The sequence below is a fragment of the Nicotiana sylvestris genome, chromosome 4 (assembly GCF_000393655.2).
Source record: "Nicotiana sylvestris chromosome 4, ASM39365v2, whole genome shotgun sequence".
NCBI lineage: Eukaryota > Viridiplantae > Streptophyta > Magnoliopsida > Solanales > Solanaceae > Nicotiana > Nicotiana sylvestris.
This window is the reverse complement of record NC_091060.1, coordinates 37,498,874-37,516,464: the sequence shown is the minus strand read 5'-3', so window position 1 is coordinate 37,516,464 and position 17,591 is coordinate 37,498,874. Positions and strand designations below refer to the sequence as shown.

At 34.7% G+C, this 17,591-nt stretch overlaps 1 long non-coding RNA gene across 1 annotated transcript; it reads left to right on the top strand.

The window, feature by feature from the left end:
- The first annotated feature begins 5,302 nt into the window (after positions 1-5,302).
- LOC104232158 (uncharacterized) lies at positions 5,303-13,556 on the top strand. Its single transcript, XR_712282.1, has 3 exons — positions 5,303-5,537; positions 13,271-13,320; positions 13,410-13,556. It is a non-coding gene; the product is annotated as an uncharacterized lncRNA (long non-coding RNA).
- The last annotated feature ends 4,035 nt before the right edge of the window (positions 13,557-17,591 follow it).

The window sequence follows — 17,591 nt, the reverse complement described above, 5'->3', positions numbered from 1 at the left end:
TACTCTGACCACAATCCTCTTATCTTAAACCTTAACTCCTTTCCTCATGCAACTTTTCGTAAAACCTTCAGGATAGAGAATATTTGGTGCACTCATCCTGATTTTGTCAACTTAGTTCGTCAAAATTGGCCTAATCATAACCTATTAGAAGCCACTCACAATTTTACTGTTAGCATCTCCAAGTGGAGTAAGGAAACTTTTGGTGATGTCTTTAAAAGAAAAAAGAGAATTCTGGCTCGCCTTAAGGGTATACAAAACTCCTCCAATTATACTCATAGTTCTTTTCTCCAAAGCCTAGAATCTTCTCTGAAAAATGACTTCAATAATATCCTAAAACTAGAAGAAGACTATTGGAGATTTAGATCACGAATTTCATGGCTCAATGATGGGGACGCAAACACAAAATTTTTTCATATAAGTGCCTCTAATAGGAGAAGAAGAAATCATGTTAGCTTCTTTAAAGATGACCAAGGGAATTGGGTTGACAATCATAGTGATATCCTTACTCATGCTCAATTTTGTTTTGAGAATGCCTTCACAACTTCCCACTGCTTTACAAATAAATCGGATATTTTCAGTGGGCTTGTTAGTTTTGACTCCTTAGACCTCTCACCACTAGACAAGCTCCTTTCAAATAGTGAAATTATCAAGGCTATCTTTTCTTTTAAACCTTACAAAACGCCTGGTCCAGATGGTTTTCATCCATTCTTCTATCAAAAGTACTTGAAATTTGTCGGGCCTAGTGTTACTTCCTTTTGTCATGAAATCTTCACTTCCTACCAAATTCCTGCCAACATTAATTCCACATATTTGTGCCTTATCCCTAAAATACACAATGCTAATAATCTTAAGAACTTCCGACCTATATGATTATGCAACACCAACTATAAAATCACCACTAAAATTATAGCTAATAGGTTAAAACCATTCCTAGACCAAATCATCATCTCCTTCCAATCCAGCTTTCTAAAAAATAGAAGAGCTAATGATAATGCAACCCTTATTCAAGAAATCATCCATAACTTCAAAAAAAGCTCTAGTAAAAAGAATAGGATGATCCTAAAAATAGACCTAGAAAGGGCTTTTGATAAGTTAGAATGGTCTTTCATATGTAGAACCCTTAAATATTTCAAAATTCCTCCTAACTTGTCAAAATTAATCATGTCTTGTATCACCACATCCAGTATAACTGTTATTGTGAATGGTGCAAAGGAGTGATTTTTTCTATCCTAGTAGAGGTATTAGACAAGGTGACCCCATGTCTCCTTATATTTTTATTCTCTACATGGAAATGTTATCACGTTATATTAATTTCCAAGTAGACATTAACAGATGGGATCCAGTTACCATTTGCTCAAATGGCCTTCCTCTATCTCACCTTTTCTTCATAGATGACCTAACCCTTATGAGTCACATCAATCAAAAATCTTGCAATTTTATTAAATCTGGCATTTACATGTTTTGTAAGTACTCCGATCAAAGCATCAACATGGCCAAATCAAAAATTATTTTTTCCAAAAACTGCACTTAAGATATTAAAGTTGCTACCTCTAGTTTCTTTGGTATAAAGAGTAGTAATTCTTTTGGAATATACTTAGGATTCCCCATCCTGGATTCTGCTCCAAAATCCAAAGACTTTCACTTCATTATTGATAATATGTAAAACCATCTAGCAAATTGGAAAATTAATTATATTAACATTGCAGGTCGTACCATCCTTACATCCTCAACCCTTGCTAGCATTCCCAATTACGTAATGCAATATACCCTTCTCACAGAAAAAATCCTTAAAACCATTGACAAACTGCAAAGAGATTTTACCTGGGGATCAAATGATTCTAAAAAGAAACTGCACCTCCTTAAATGGGATACCACTACTCTAGAAAAAAATAAAGGTGGTCTTGGCCTTAGGAAAGCTAAATCAAATAACATAGCTCTCCTAACAAGTCTTGCTTGGAGATTCCTAAAATATCCTCATACCCCTTGGGCCAAAGTTCTTAGGCAAACATATATATCTTCCCCTACTAAACGACAATCTTTTTGTTGGAAAAGTATCCTAAGAGGTTGGCACTTTTGTATAAAAGGTTGTTTGTGCCATATATGTCATAACTCCTCCCTTGGCATTTGGGATACAAAATGGATTCCTAAAAGCCCCTGTCTTAGGAATATCATTGAGGGGTCTCTTACAAAAAAAGATTGCTCTCTTACCATGAAAGACCTCATCACTCACAACACTTGGTCCTTAGATAAAATCTCTCTAGTTCTTCCAAACAACTTAGTTGATAAAATTCAATCCATTAGCTTACCAATAGAAAGAAACCATGACTTCTTGACTTGGGAACTAAATAACAATGGTTTATTCTCTACATCTTCTTGTAACAACTTCATTGAGCCCAACGAGACTCCTTCGAAAAACTTTAGTTGGATTTGGGAAACTCACTGTCCCAACAAATTAAAATTTCTCCTATGGAAATGTTACAACAATAGACTACCTTCTAGATCCTACCTTCATCATATAGGACTGAATGTAGACAAAATATGTACTGTATGTTGCCAAAACGAAGAAGACATCCCCCACATTTTTATTCACTACATTATTGTGAATTGTTTTTGGCAATCCTGTAACATTAGTATTAACTGGCCTACTTCTGAGGATAACCTATGGGTAGACAAATTTAAAAATTCTAACCCATCCATTCCATCTACATTGCTTACTTGGTCCCAATTATTCCCTTTTGCAATTTGGAATCTCTCGCTAAATAGAAATAATAACCTTGAAAAGAATACTTCTAATCATGTTTTAATCTCTTCCGTTATCAAGCAAGCGATTGAATTTGCATTACTAACTACTAGAGAAATCTCTCCCTCAAAAAATATTGTTTGCAACACTCAATGGCACAAACCCCGTGCTGGTTGGTTTAAGCTAAATATAGATGGAGCTTTCACCAGAATCGCGCAGGAATAAGAGGAGTCATAAGAAATAACGCAGGAGAATAGATCATGCGATTCCAACAAAGAGTTCAAGTTGTAAATTGTACACATGCTAAAATTCTGGCCCTGACTAAAGGCCTAGAGTTTATCTCTCAACACAACATAAGGCCTTGTGAAATAGAAACTGATTCAACACAGGTAATTGATCTTCTAAAAGAGGGCAACACCTCTTACAATTTTTTTTACTACAATCATGCAGGTACTTGATCTCCTAGAAGGACAAGGAGGTGGTGATCCGGCATAGCTTTAGAGAAGGAAATGAAGTCGCTCACCTGCTAGCCCAGGAAGGAGCCAAACAGCCAATGCATTATGATTTAGTCTGTTATATTGTAACCCCTACCTTTGTTGAGTTCAGGATGCTGGAGGACAACGAGGGTTTTTCTCCAAAAAATAAATCTATTTGTAAAAGTAACTATAGGAAACTTGCCAAACTTGGTAACCTAAATGCCTTATATTGCCTTTCATCTTTTTGTAATGATCCGCTGGATCTTGTAATGGACGTTAGGTAGTCTTATCAAAAAAATTATTCCAGTTTCTCAAAACAAAAAAGCAACAGATAGAAGGGCGAGCGACACCCATATTTCATAATAATAAGAAAACTTATTGAATACTTCTCAAGGAGATGGGATGGTACTATGGGTGTCTAACAGGCCGGGTCAGTCCGTTTCCGAACCGGCCCAGACCGGTTAAAATCGAAACCGGCCCGGACCGGTACAAGGGGGCCGGGTGGGGCTGGGTTAAAGGGGTAGGGGTTTGGTCCGTTTACGTTTTGTCAACCGGTTAACCGGATCGGTCGAACCCGGTCAACGCAAATTACTGTTCAACCGGTTAACCGACCCGGCCCGGTTTAAAAGCTATATTTCATTTTTATTTTATTTATTTTTTATGGTTTTAGAGTCTATGGCAATGCAAAACCTTTGAATTTACTCTTTTTTTTTTTGTTAATTTACCTGTTGTTAAATGTAAACCTTTCAATTTGTAAGTTTGAATTTTGAAATAAATGTAGAACTTGCAATTTATAAGTGCAATTTTTTTTCATCTTCATTGTATTCTTTATATTTTTACTTTATATTAATATAAATTACAATAGTTATACAAAATACAAAAAAATAAAAAAACAAAAAAAAACACTAACCCGGCCCGGCCCCTTATACCCGTAACCCTTACGGTTCATTTTTAATTCGGATGAACCCGAACCCGTTAAACCCGGTAAGCCCCAACCCGTAACCGGCCCGGATTACAACCCGTACGGTTACTAATTTTCCCTACCCAGCCCGGCCCACCCGTTAGACACCCATAAATGGTACCAAACTACCAATTATGTGTGTATATATAGAGCTCCAACTTTTATCTTAATCCACTTGGCATATTTATTAAATTCTTATATATCTGAACATGTTTACTAACTGCTACAGCTATGTGTCAAGCTAGTGTAAAGAGATTGCTCCTTTTTTCTTAAAAGAAATTCCAAATGTTAAGTGGGAGCTAATTGAGAATCTTATGTCCGAGTTGGAACTTTTAATATGCATGTTCAACTACTACTACTACTAAGATAATAGTAAGGGAAATTTATTTCTATGGAGTTGAATATCAAACGGCTACTTAACGAAACAAAACGACTTAAATTAGCATAATTAGAAAATCTTGACATAGAAAATTCATTATTCTGATCATTTCCACACTGCTATTCGTTTATTTTAATTTGCTTCATTATATATAAAAGGAGATGCGAGAGGAACATAATAAATCAGCCCCGTGGTGACAAGTCATCCCTATAACAAGGATTAAAGAGATTAAGATATAGCCATATAACACGAAGTTCTAAGTAAGAACTTGCTCACCAATAATTGGTACGTGTAACCAAGGGCGAAGTTACGGTCGCGGGAGGGGTTCGTCTACAAATTATACTGTATATATAAAAGTCAAAAAATATTTTTTATGTATAAATTGTAAATGTTGAATTTCCTTGGCTTGTTCATATGTTTACTTCCACTACAAGAAAAAGTTTTTTTTACGACCAACTTTTAGGGACGAGTTAATAATCCCGTAGCTACATTGATTATATTCCGATCCTTAATGGTACATTTTGTTGCGAAAGGTATTAAATTTGGTCCCTAAAAAAATAATAACTGATCCCAAATTATAATTGAGAGGCCTTGAGTTTGAGAGAGTGCTGCCAAATCTAATACCAAAATATTAAAAAATTATTATTTTCTAAAAGTTAGGCGCCAAAACTAAAAGTAAAAGGTTCTAAAAACTAAAAAAAACCTCTGTATTCTCAAATTATATGGTACCGCTACCGCATCAAAAGTTCAAAATATAGTACCCTCTGTATTCCGCCTAGCTTTAGCGCCGATCTGTGTGAAGTTGTGCCCTAATCTCCGGTGGTTTATCTGTGTTTTATCAAAAACAGATTGTGGAATCTGGTCGTGTGTGAAGCTCTGCCCTAATCTCCGGTGGTTTATCTGTGTTTTCTCAAAAACATATTGTGAATCTGGTCGTGTGTGAAGCTCTGCCCGAATCTCCGCAGATTGTGTTTTCTCAAGGTATGCCTCCTCTTTCAAGTTGCTCTTTTTCTTCTCTAAGTGTGCTGATTTCGCTGATTGCAGCTTTATTCGAGTTCTTCTACTTCTTCTTCTTCTAACATTAAAAAATTGGTAAGATTTCATTATCTGTTATTTTTTCGTTTATATAATCAATGGAAAGATTATTGGGTTGGGCTTCCTGATATGATTGTTTAATTTTCTGATGTGTATTCAAGTTTGTAGCGTGTTGTCTGAAGAATTTTATTTCATTCCGAGCGCATACCAGTTTTGAAAAAGCTAATTATTTCATGAAATACAAACCAATAAAAGCATGTTTAGCAGCTTACGTATAACTTCCAAATTAGAGAATATTTGAGATGTATGGAAGTAAAGAAGAACTAGAGTAGCAATGGTTGCACAAGAAACAGAGATTCAAATGATTGAAGGTTACCTTTCCTCTCAGATTCAAAATCAAAGATCTGGTAGAAAGGATCCAATAGTGTGACCTGATCTTCTTCTTTGATCTGTCAAAAGTGACAGTTTATAATCTTATAATGTGAGAATATAAGGTCTTATAATATGAAAATCTAAGGGGAAACTGAGCAAATGAACATCAGCAAGTGACTCAAACCAGAATTCTCTTTACTCACTGCACACTAATACACTCTTCTTTTTGGTACATACACTAATCTACTCTCTGCTCTCTCACAAACAAGAAGAAATTTATTTCATTCCGAGCGCATACCAATTGTATTCAGTGAGGGATTTTGCGAGCCAAAACAGGGACTAGCGTTGTTACTCCTATTGCAATTTTGATTTTATATCTCCCAATATTGTATTCACTGTAATATTAATTAACAACCACTGAACTATAATCTGCAATAACATCTAGTTCAATTATTATATGCATGTACTATTTTATTTGTTAGGAAAAAAAATAATCAGTGAGATCATAGTCATTCCTTTTATTGACTTTGATCGTCGAACCTATTTTTGAGTAGAGACGTTTGACGATAATACAACAGATGAACTTCTTACACAGTACCTCCGAACTAAAAAACCAGCAGACATATTGGTGTATGTATTTTACATATGAAAAAAGTTTTTATTTTTCTCTGTTCTTTCTTGATCATCCATAACTATAAGGAGAAGTTAGTTTATGAGTCAAGCAATGTCAAACATACAACTAATAGTGTATTCACCTATATTTTCTTTTATATAACTAAGCAATAGGATATGGGTGTTTGTTTGTAAGAAAAAAAAATAGCAGGAAACATGAATCATGATACATGTTAAGAACTTAGAGAAATTCATGAGCTCACACTAACTAGCAAGAAGCAGTCTTTTAGTCGCGCGCGACTATTTTGGATGATCTTGTATCGTAAAGTATACTATTTATATTTTTCGTTGGTGTAAGTACTTATTTCGACCCCGGAGCAGGCTAGAAGGAACCATGTATGCATGTTTTTGGAACCAGCATCTTTAATACAAGTTAATTTATAATCTATTATTTATCTTAGTGTCATCTGATTGTATATTACAATGTACTAACTGAAAACAAAGGATCCGAGTCGACTAGAAAGTGCGACCTTAGAGTAGAACCAGTTGTGTTTATTTGATCGTAACAAGTAGTATGAATCGTAGTATTTTTCTTATCTTTTATCTTTATTTAATTTAATTTTTATTTACTCTCCAAGGTTATGGCACCTAGTAAGCAATGAATGCAACTTGTTGATAATCGGCTCGATGAAGCCTACTTAATCGGAGTGCAAAATTTTTGGATTATGCTTTTCAGAAAATGGGAGAAGAATATGAAATACGATGTCCATGTGTCAAATGTTGTAATACAACTTTAGGAACTCGTTAGACAGTTGAGACACATTTGAAAGTATATGAAATAATTCAAAATTATACGTTTTGGTATCATCACGAGGAAAATTTAGGTGACCCACTGTCAGAATCGGAAGATGAAGATGGTGATAAACTAGAAGAATATGAAAGTGAAGATGAAGTACAAGAACCGTTGAGAGATCTATCTCCTAATATTGATGGAAGAACTGTGCACACTAACTGTGATGATTTAATTGAGGAGACACCAAATAATGAAGCAAAAAGATTTTATAGGCTATTGAAGGATTTCGAGCAGCCATTGTACCAAAATTCAAAAGCTTCAAAGCTTTCCTCTTTGATTAAATTGTTTCACATCAAAAGTATGGGTCGCCGGTGTAACGAGCCATTTACAATGTTATTGAAATGTTAAAAGAGGAGTTGCTACCTGATGGCGCCAATTTGCCAAAATCATATTATGAGGCAAAGAAGATAATTCAAGACCTTGGCCTTTCCTACAACAAAATTAATGTTTGTACTAATGATTGCATGTTATACTAGAAGGAGGATAACTTACTTGATTCTTGCAAAGTTTGTGGTGCATTTAGATGGAAAATAGATAGACATAGCAAGGAAACAAGGAATAAAAAAGGTAAGAAAATAGCATCAAAGACTTTACGCTATTTTCCATTAAAGCGTAGGCTTCAGAGGTTATTTATGTCTACAAAAATATCTAGTTTAATGACATGGCATACGGATAAAAGAGTTAATGATGGAATAATGAGGCACCCAGCTGATCCAATGGCGTGGAAGTCGTTTGATGAACTTCATCCTTCATTTGCGGCTGAGCCTCGTAATGTCCGACTTGGACTTGCTAGTGATGAATTTCAGCCATTTCGGAATTCAAAAACCTCATATTGCATTTGGCCTGTGGTTCTTATTCCTTATAATTTACCACCTTAGTTGTGTATGAAACAAGAAAATTTTATTTTGTCAATGCTTATTCCAGGTCCAAATAGTCCAGAAGATGCAATTGATACATATCTTCAACCTTTAATAGACGAATTGAAGGAGTTGTGGGAAGTTGGCATTGAGACCTTTGATGCATCATCTAAACAAAATTTTAAGCTGCATGCTTCTTTGTTATGGACCATCAATGACTTTCCAGCCTATAAAAATTTATCCGGATGGAGTACAAAAGGAAAATTGACATGCCCATGTTGCAATAAAGACATCTCCTCAATTCAATTGGCTAATAGTAAGAAGCAATGCTTTATGGGTCATCGACGCTACCTTCCTCTTAGCCACAAATGGAGGAATGACAAGGATTCATTTGATGGTACAAAAGAGAAAAGACTCCCACCAAATATGCATTCTGGTAGTGAGATACTTAATCAAGTGCAAGATCTTGAAGGAATATAATTAATAAAGGATCCAAAGAAAAAGAAGAAGATATCACATGAAAATTGCAATTAACAAAGGATCCAAAGAAAAAGAAGAAAATTCACATGAAAATCGAAAGGATAATTGGAACAAAAAAGTATTTTTTTTAACTTCCATATTGGAAGTCCCTCTTGTTGCGACATAATTTGGATGTTATGCATATTGAAAAAAATATATGTGATAATATTATTGGAACAATCATGAATGTCAAAGAAAAGACCAAGGATACAATTAAAACTTGATTAGACTTGCAAGACATGAATATTAGGCCGAAATTGCATCCCATCCAAAGAGGGGAGAAAGTTGAAGTTCCAACTGCATGCTACACACTGCCTCCCGAAAGTAAGCACAAATTATGCCAATTCCTAAAGAATTTAAAGGTTCCTGATGGGTTTTCATCTAATATTTCTCAATGTGTGAACCTAAAAGATCACAAGATATCTGGGTTGAAAAGTCATGATTGCCATATTCTTCTGCAACATATACTCCCCCTTGCACTTCGTGGTATGTTGTCCAAAGAAGTATGTGAACCGCTTATTGAGTATCTTTATTCTTTAATGTGCTTGAATCAAAGGAGTTACAGATTGATGACTTAAAACAAATTGAAGCGCAAATTCCCATAATGCTTTCCAAGTTAGAAAAGGTCTTCCCTCCATTTTTCTATGTCATGGACCACTTGCCTATTCATTTGGCTAGTGAAGCTAAGATTGCTGGACCTATTCATTATCGGTGGATGTATCATATGAAACGATGGTTATATTTTTTGAAATCTCTGATTGATAATAGGGCATGTCCAGAAGGCTCTATTGCAGAGGGCTACATTGCAAATGAATGTATGACCTTATGTTCACGGTATTTGCATACGATTGACACAAAATTTAATCGACCTGAACTAAATTATGACGGGGGTTTAAAAAAATCTAATGGAGGTTAATCTATGTTTTATCAACCTGGAACTACTCTAGGAGCTAAAGAACAATGTGAGCTTGAAGCAAATAAATTGGAATTAGCATTGAGAAATCAAGTCGCACAACAGGAAAGAATAGATGTGAAGTTTCTCCTAACTCTATAGCCTTGGAGGGATAAATACAGACGTCTCCGTACCAATCCTTCAGACTCTACTAAGCTTGTCCGTGAATTGGGAGACCTAAGCAACCTTGATACCAACTTGTCACGATCCGGTTTTTCCACCCCCGAGAGTCGTGATGGCACCTACTCATGAAAGCTAGGCAAGCTGAGTATTATAGATTCATTAACCTTTTTGCTTAGCCTTTTTAACAGTTTAATATAATAGATGATCAACAACGGAATAATTATAATAAACAGAAATGCGGAAGACGAAAACTAATAGTTTAACCATATACTAGTGCATAATCCAACATACAACTCTACCCAGAATTTGGTGTTATAATGTCACGGACTATCTACGAACACTACAAACAGTGGTCTGAAAGATAAATACAAAGCTGTCTCTGAAAGATAGAAGGAGACACCATGGCCTGCAGACGCCTGCAGGACTACATCGGGTCTCCACCACTGGACTGAAGGCAACAACCTTACTGTGGTCCAAAAGCTGCAGCACCGGGATCTGCACACAGTGCAGAGTGTAGTATCAGCACAACCGACCACATGTGTTGGTAAATGCCTAGTCTAACCTCGATAAAGTAGTGACGAAGCTAGGACAAGACTACCAAATAAACCTGTGCAGTTATATCATATACAACAAGTAATAATGACAAAAACTAGCAGTTAAAGACGGGAAGGGTAAACATGCTCGGGGAAATATCATGTACAAACCGAAATTCAATAAAGAAACATAGAGAACACCAAAATAAAACTATAAGCAAAAATAAGAAAAACAAAGACATGTGCACGACATCACCCATCGTGCTTTTACTCTCATCCTCACCATAAGAATCAATATAATCGGCACGGCATCACCCTTCGTGGATTTATCTCACATGATCATGGCACAACATTATCCTTCTTGCATTATCACTCATATCATGGCACGGCATCACCCTTCGTGCTTTTACATTTACAATATCGGCACGACATCATCCTTCGTGAACGACATCACCCTTCGTGCTTTTACACTCTTCCTTACCCAAACAACAATCACAAAGCAATACGGGCGAGGGAATCAATAAAATCACAATAGAAATCCGGCAATGGAACAATAGTATATCAATAATATCCCGGCAAGAAAAATAATATCATGAGTAATAGCATCCCGACAAGGGAGATAATTTCAAAAACAATAACATCCCGGCAAGAGAGATAGTATCATAAACCCCTTCTCTTTTCCACAAATTACTTCACAACTCAATTCTCAACTTGAGCCAATGCTCTACAATGTTCAATTACCAAGAATACTTCCATAAGCCTTGTTCAACATTAGAAATCATCATATTAAGCATGGACAATACAAAATGGAGTCACATCAATCATAGTATAAGACTCACGGGCATGCTTGACACCGACGTATAGATACTCGTCACCTCACCTATATGTCATACTCAACAATTAACACATAGCAAATACGACACAACTCCTAATCCCTCAAGTTAAGGTTAGACCAAACACTTACCTCAAAGCCACGAACACAATTCAAGCCTTAACTACCGCTTTACCTCTTGATTCCACCACCAATTCGCTTGTATCTAGCCACAATTTACTTAACGATATCAACAAATGCTAAATGAATCAATTCTAATGCATGAATATAGATTTTCCCAAAAAGTCAAAAATTGACCCCGGGCCCACATGGTCAAAATTCGAGGTTCGAACCAAAACCCGATCACCCATTCACCCACAAACCCAAATATATAACTTGTTTTAAAATCGGAACTCAAATCGAGGTCCAATTCCCCAAAAATTGAAAATCCTAAGTTCTACCCAACATCACCCAATTCCCCCATGAAAACCCTTGATTTTGAATTAAAATCATGTGAAAAGATGTTATAGATTAAAAAAATGAGTTGGAAATGACTTACTAATGATTTGGAAAAGTTGATATCTTTGAAAAATTACCCAAGATGTTTTTAGGGTTTGAAGAGTTGTAAAAATGAATGAAATCCCGTCAAAATCCAAATTAACTGGTCTCAGATTTTTTAATTGCGACCCGGGTTCGCAATTGCGAACCCCTTTAGAACCTGTTGTCTTCGTATTTGCGACACAACCTTTTCGCATTTGCGATAAAAGGGTCGCATTTGCGACCAAGGCCTGCCCAGGCTAGGTTCGCATTTGCGACGCCTGTGTCGCAATTTCCATGCTTGAGGACTTCGCAATTGGGAAGCCTGATCTTGCAATTGCAAGATCAGAGGATAGGGCAAAAATACCAGATACCAGTAACTTTTCCTAAGTCCAATATCACTTCGTGGCCTATCCAAAACTCACCCGAGCACTCGGGGCTCAAAACCAAACATGCACACAAGTCCAAAAATATTATACGGACTTGCTCGTACAATCAAATCATCAAAATAGTATTAACAACTATGAATTAAACCTCAAATTCATGAAATCACTCAAGAACATTGAAATTACTATTTTCTCAAATAAAGGTCCAATTTACACCAAACGAACTCCGATTCTTACCAAACTTCACAGATTCAACTTAATTATTATTTCAAACTTGTATCGGGCTCCGGAACCAAGATACGGGCCCGATAACATTAAGAAGTTACATCAATTCACTTCTAAAAGCCTTTATATTTTTCAGAAAATAATTTTTTTAAAAATTCATTTCTCGGGCTTGAGACCTCGGAATTCGATTCCGAGCATTCGCCCAAGTCCCATATTTTACTACAGACCCTACAAGACCGTCGAATCACGGGTCCGAGTTCGTTTACCAAGAATGTTGACCAAAGTCAACTTTAATCAATTTTAAAGGTCATTTTCCTATTTTTTTCTTAGATTTCACATAAAAGCTTTCCGAAAACGTGCCCCGACTGCGCACGCAAATCGTGGTAAGACAAAAAGATTTTTAAGGCCTCAGAACACAAAATTTACTTTCAAAACGAGTGATGACCTTGGGTCATCACAACAACATTGAAAGTGCATGCTTCTTGTTGTAGTTTCAGGGGTATGAGATTACTTAGTATGAAACATCATGCAAATTGTCTTACAAAAGTGTCGTTGAGCTGTCTGAGGATATTATAGTCGATATATTAATTACACAGTTTGCCTTCTAAATCTCTGGTAAGGTTTATTTGTGTATGTAAGCTAGCTAGTGATGCATTGCTGATATATCTATCTTTAGGTTATAGTTGTCTATCTCAATCTCAACAATAAAGTCCTTGATCGCCCCTACATCATAGGTTTCTTCTGTCAAGCTAGAAATTAGCCTAGTGATGTTGTTGTCTGTTCATAATGGTTGGAATCTTGAATGGTAAATCTCGAATTGTCATACCGGGATTTATCGAACCAAAGTAAGATTAACCATTCCAAAGCTTTTCTAATTAATTTTTCTTATATTCTTGTAGCCTTGTTGATGTTGCTGGATAACACCTAGTGAATTTAGAATACTTTTGGGGTAAGCGATTTAACTATTGCTCATTTAAAATTATATATGTTATTTTACCAATAGTTATTTATTATTTTTTCAATATTTTGTACTTACAGGTTTTGAAGATTGAAGCTACAAGTCAAGATGCAAGTTTAGAAGATGCATAAACTCATTATTATTTTGCTAAAAATGTTATGCAAAATTTGATATCATAGTCTAGCTCAAGATGATAGCTAAGTTTTTTAGTTGAGGTGTTGAGAAAACAGAGAAAGTAACATCTTCATGAGATTTGAACTTGATATCTTGTCTTTTTATATCTAGATTTTTCAATGACAATTTGATATTTATTGATAAAAATTATTTTTTGTGGCATTGAGCTTTTAGGACTACTCATGGTTATTAAGAGATCATGAATACGATCGCTAAATTACAAAATTATTTTAAATAGGGACGTCGTCCCTAAAAATAATCGAGTACCAGTTAAAGGTTCGTCGCGAAAATGGTAACGATGGGAATGACGACCAGATTTTTGTTCGTCTCTAAAAAATAATTTAGGACAAGTTACAGTTGGTCGCTAAAATGATTTAACGATGGGAATATATATATTTTTCATCGTCTATTAGGGACGAGAAACGTAATCTCTAAAAGTTATTCACGACCAGGTTTTTTGTCCGTCTCTAAAAGATAATTTAGGACCAGTTACACTTGGTCGCTACAAAGATTTCACGACGGGAATATATATTTCTTTCAACGTCTATTAGGGACGAGAAATGTAGTCTTTAAAAGTATTTCACGGCCAAATTTTTTGTCCGTCTCTAAAGTGATTTAGTCCGTCTCTAAAGTGATTTAACAACCAGGTATTAAGACCCGTCGTTATTGACATTTAGAGTCGGAGGCTATTACGACGGGTTACGACTAGCCTTTTCCCTTCGTAATTTACCTTTTTAGGACCAGATTTCAACTTTTAGGGACCAAAATTCCTTTCCTTAAAGGCCATTTTTCTTGTACTGTTCTTAGTATTTCGAATCCTCTTATCAAAAATACCGGCTCCACCACCATAGTAATACTATTTATCCCAAATTCCGATGTCAACAGTTTGGTAATCCGATAATATTTAGTGTCACTCCAAATATAGCCTTAGTTGATATTTATCCCAAATTCCGATGTCAACAGTTTGGTAATCCGATAATATTTCGTGTCACTCCAAATATAGCCTTAGTTGATATTTTAGAAGTCTCTAAATGGATTTCCTGTAAAAGGGTTTGTAGATTAATTATCTCTTTAATTTACCAGTTTCAAGACATGATTGGGACCAAATGTTTGACGTAGTATCGAGGTATAGTTTGGATTTATAATATTATGAATGTAGATATTAGTATAATTTCTACATCCAAAAAAGTTACCACCTTATTTTTGCCTATCACTCTTATATATGTTTAACTTATCATTTTCAAAAAGTTCAAACGTTTACATTAAATTATTAGTCCATACACCTTGTATGGAACAGATCACCTAAAAGGTTAAAAACTATCACCAAAACAAAGACGTACGGAAAGAAAAGAGATTATTAATTGCATCTTTTCATAAGAAGTTGACATCTGTACAAGTTTTCTATATGATCTGTTAAATGTGCCATGCAAGCCAAAAAAGTGCATGTTCAGAGGCGACAGACCCAGCCAATTAGTAAAAGATTTGTAATGTCTGATTATTAATTTTTAAATATGTCTGATTATTAGTTGGTGATTAAAGATATTTATAGTTTGGCAATTCATCACCACTCTCTGTTACCCAGCAAGTGCTAAGAGATCTCACCAAATCATGTTATGTAAATAGGTATGACAAGTGGCAAATTGTTAATCGCAGCATCATTCTGATAAGAATATATCCTCTATCTTTTACAGTATTTATTTATTTATTTATTTTGGGTGGGGGTTAGAGTTCTCTGTTTTTCAAGAAATGCATGATAGTAAAACAAATGATACTATATTGTGCCTAAAGCAGTACTGCTGTCTAGTTTTTGTATTGTACCTTTATAAATATATTTCAATGAAAAAAAAAAAGATTAATGCCTTATAATGAATTAAATCTATCATTCTTATTTTCGTTTCTAATTTCTCAAAAAAAAATTCAAGTAAGAAAATTCCCAGGTAAATTCTCAAAAAATCTATCCCTAACTAAATACGGAGCAACAACATCCCCAAGTAATTCTACAACTAAAAGAACCACCAAGTAAATCCCCAAAAAAATTCTTAGCTAAATGCACAGCAACAATAGTCTGAGGTAATTCCCTAAATAAGCAAATCCTAAGTAAATCCCCAAGAAAATATTCGCAACTGAATTCACATGTAGAGTTACTTTGGGATTTTCCTACATATTAGGATTTTTTTTTTTATTTTCATTATCTGTTTACCTGCGAATTTTCTTACGAAATTGTACTTGCCGATTAGTTTTCCCAGGTAATATTTTGACGCATAATGGCGCCAAAGTTTCCTACGGATTATCTTAGGAAACTGTTTTTCGCAAGTAAAATATTTTACATTTAGGAATTTTCATATTTTCCATGAAAACCCGTAGGTATTATCTACGAATAAAATCCCCAGGTAAAATTCTCATGTAATTAGCACTTTTTTTGTAGTGTTTACTATCCAAGTTTATAATATATATATATATATATATATATATATATATATATATATATATATATAAAATAAATACTACTAAATTTTAAAAATTATGCATATTTTATTTTTCTTATTACTGTAGATCTTATAGTCCCTAAAAGATAGTCCAAGCCCCATGAAAGAATAATTGAAGAAAGCCCAGGGAAAACACTGAGCAAGTTATCGGATCTGGAGCAACATGTCACCTAGTATGTATCTAGTGAGCATGTACGCAGGGGCGGATGCAATGTACTACCTGCGGGTTCAACTGAATCCATAACTTTTAACGCGGAGTAAAAATTTATTTGTAAAAATTCATTAAAATTATAAAAATAGTGGATATAAACCCATAACTTTAAAAATATAATGGGTTCAATGTTAAAAATATTAAAATTGAATCCATAAGATTTAAATCCTGGATCCGACTCTACATGTACGTATAATTTTTCCTATTTATATGGTTGCTAATATCGTATTATCTTCTTGTTTTTGCACTTATCCCTTCTTATTTCTCCCTTTTCACTTTCTCATTCATCTTATCTTAAAAAAATGGATGAATCGCCATGCACAAATTGAAGTATAAACCCTCGCAACATGATTGACCATAGAATAGATCTTTAAATGAGGACAAACTAGTATTACTAGTTAATTAAAGGGAAATTTGTGGAACAATCTACTACAATATGGCTAGTTCATGTGTCCAAATAGTATAGCTTGTGTCCCAATTTTATTGGCTCACATCTCTATAAGCCAAATGTGCCACTTAATTACAAATATCTCTCCCTGTTCTACTTAGTCACGTACCAATGTTCCAAATATGGAACGTCTTTGTCCAAGTAAATGACGACCAACAGTTAGAGTTGGTCTATTCTGATCTTACGTTTTCCTTAATTTAGAAATTTTATAATATATGATCTCTAACCCTAAAAAGCTAACCTCATACCAACTTTTGTCCTTTTCCATATGGCACTATCAATCATGTTATGCATAACAACACCATTAATATAACTGAGGCTATCCTTTCAACCTATTTCTAGCATGTTGGCTAAAGCTTCAGGAAGCTAACAGCCTTCTTTTTATATTTAAATATGCGCTTCTTTGACCAATGTTTTTTTTTTTTTAAAACAAAGAAGTGTTTTTGCATAAAGTATTTTTCAGAAGCTAAAAAAGTATAATTTCCATCCAAAAGCACTTTAGAAATTTTGGCCAAGCACAAATTACCATTATAATTGAATTGATTAGCCAAACACAAAATGCTACTCTCCAAAAGTACTTCTAACAAAAATCACTTGTCAAAATAAACAGATTCTGAAAGCTATCTTATTTGATTTTTAATTTTGTTATGGAATTTTAATCCAAGTGAATCAAGAGAATGACAAATATGAATCCAATAATTTTGGCTTAGACTATGTATTAAAAATTTAATTAAAAAGTGCAAAAGATATAATTTGAACCCAGTAAATTGGATGCAGGGTAAAATTTGAAATCTGAATTCATAAAGTTTAAATCTTAGATTCGCATATGAATGTCAAAGAGGCCAAAGGTTCAAAATTATAAGTGTTTTAAGAATATAAAATGACTTCATTACTCCCATATTTTCTTTCAGGGTGATCAGAAGACGTGAATAGGATAATCAGA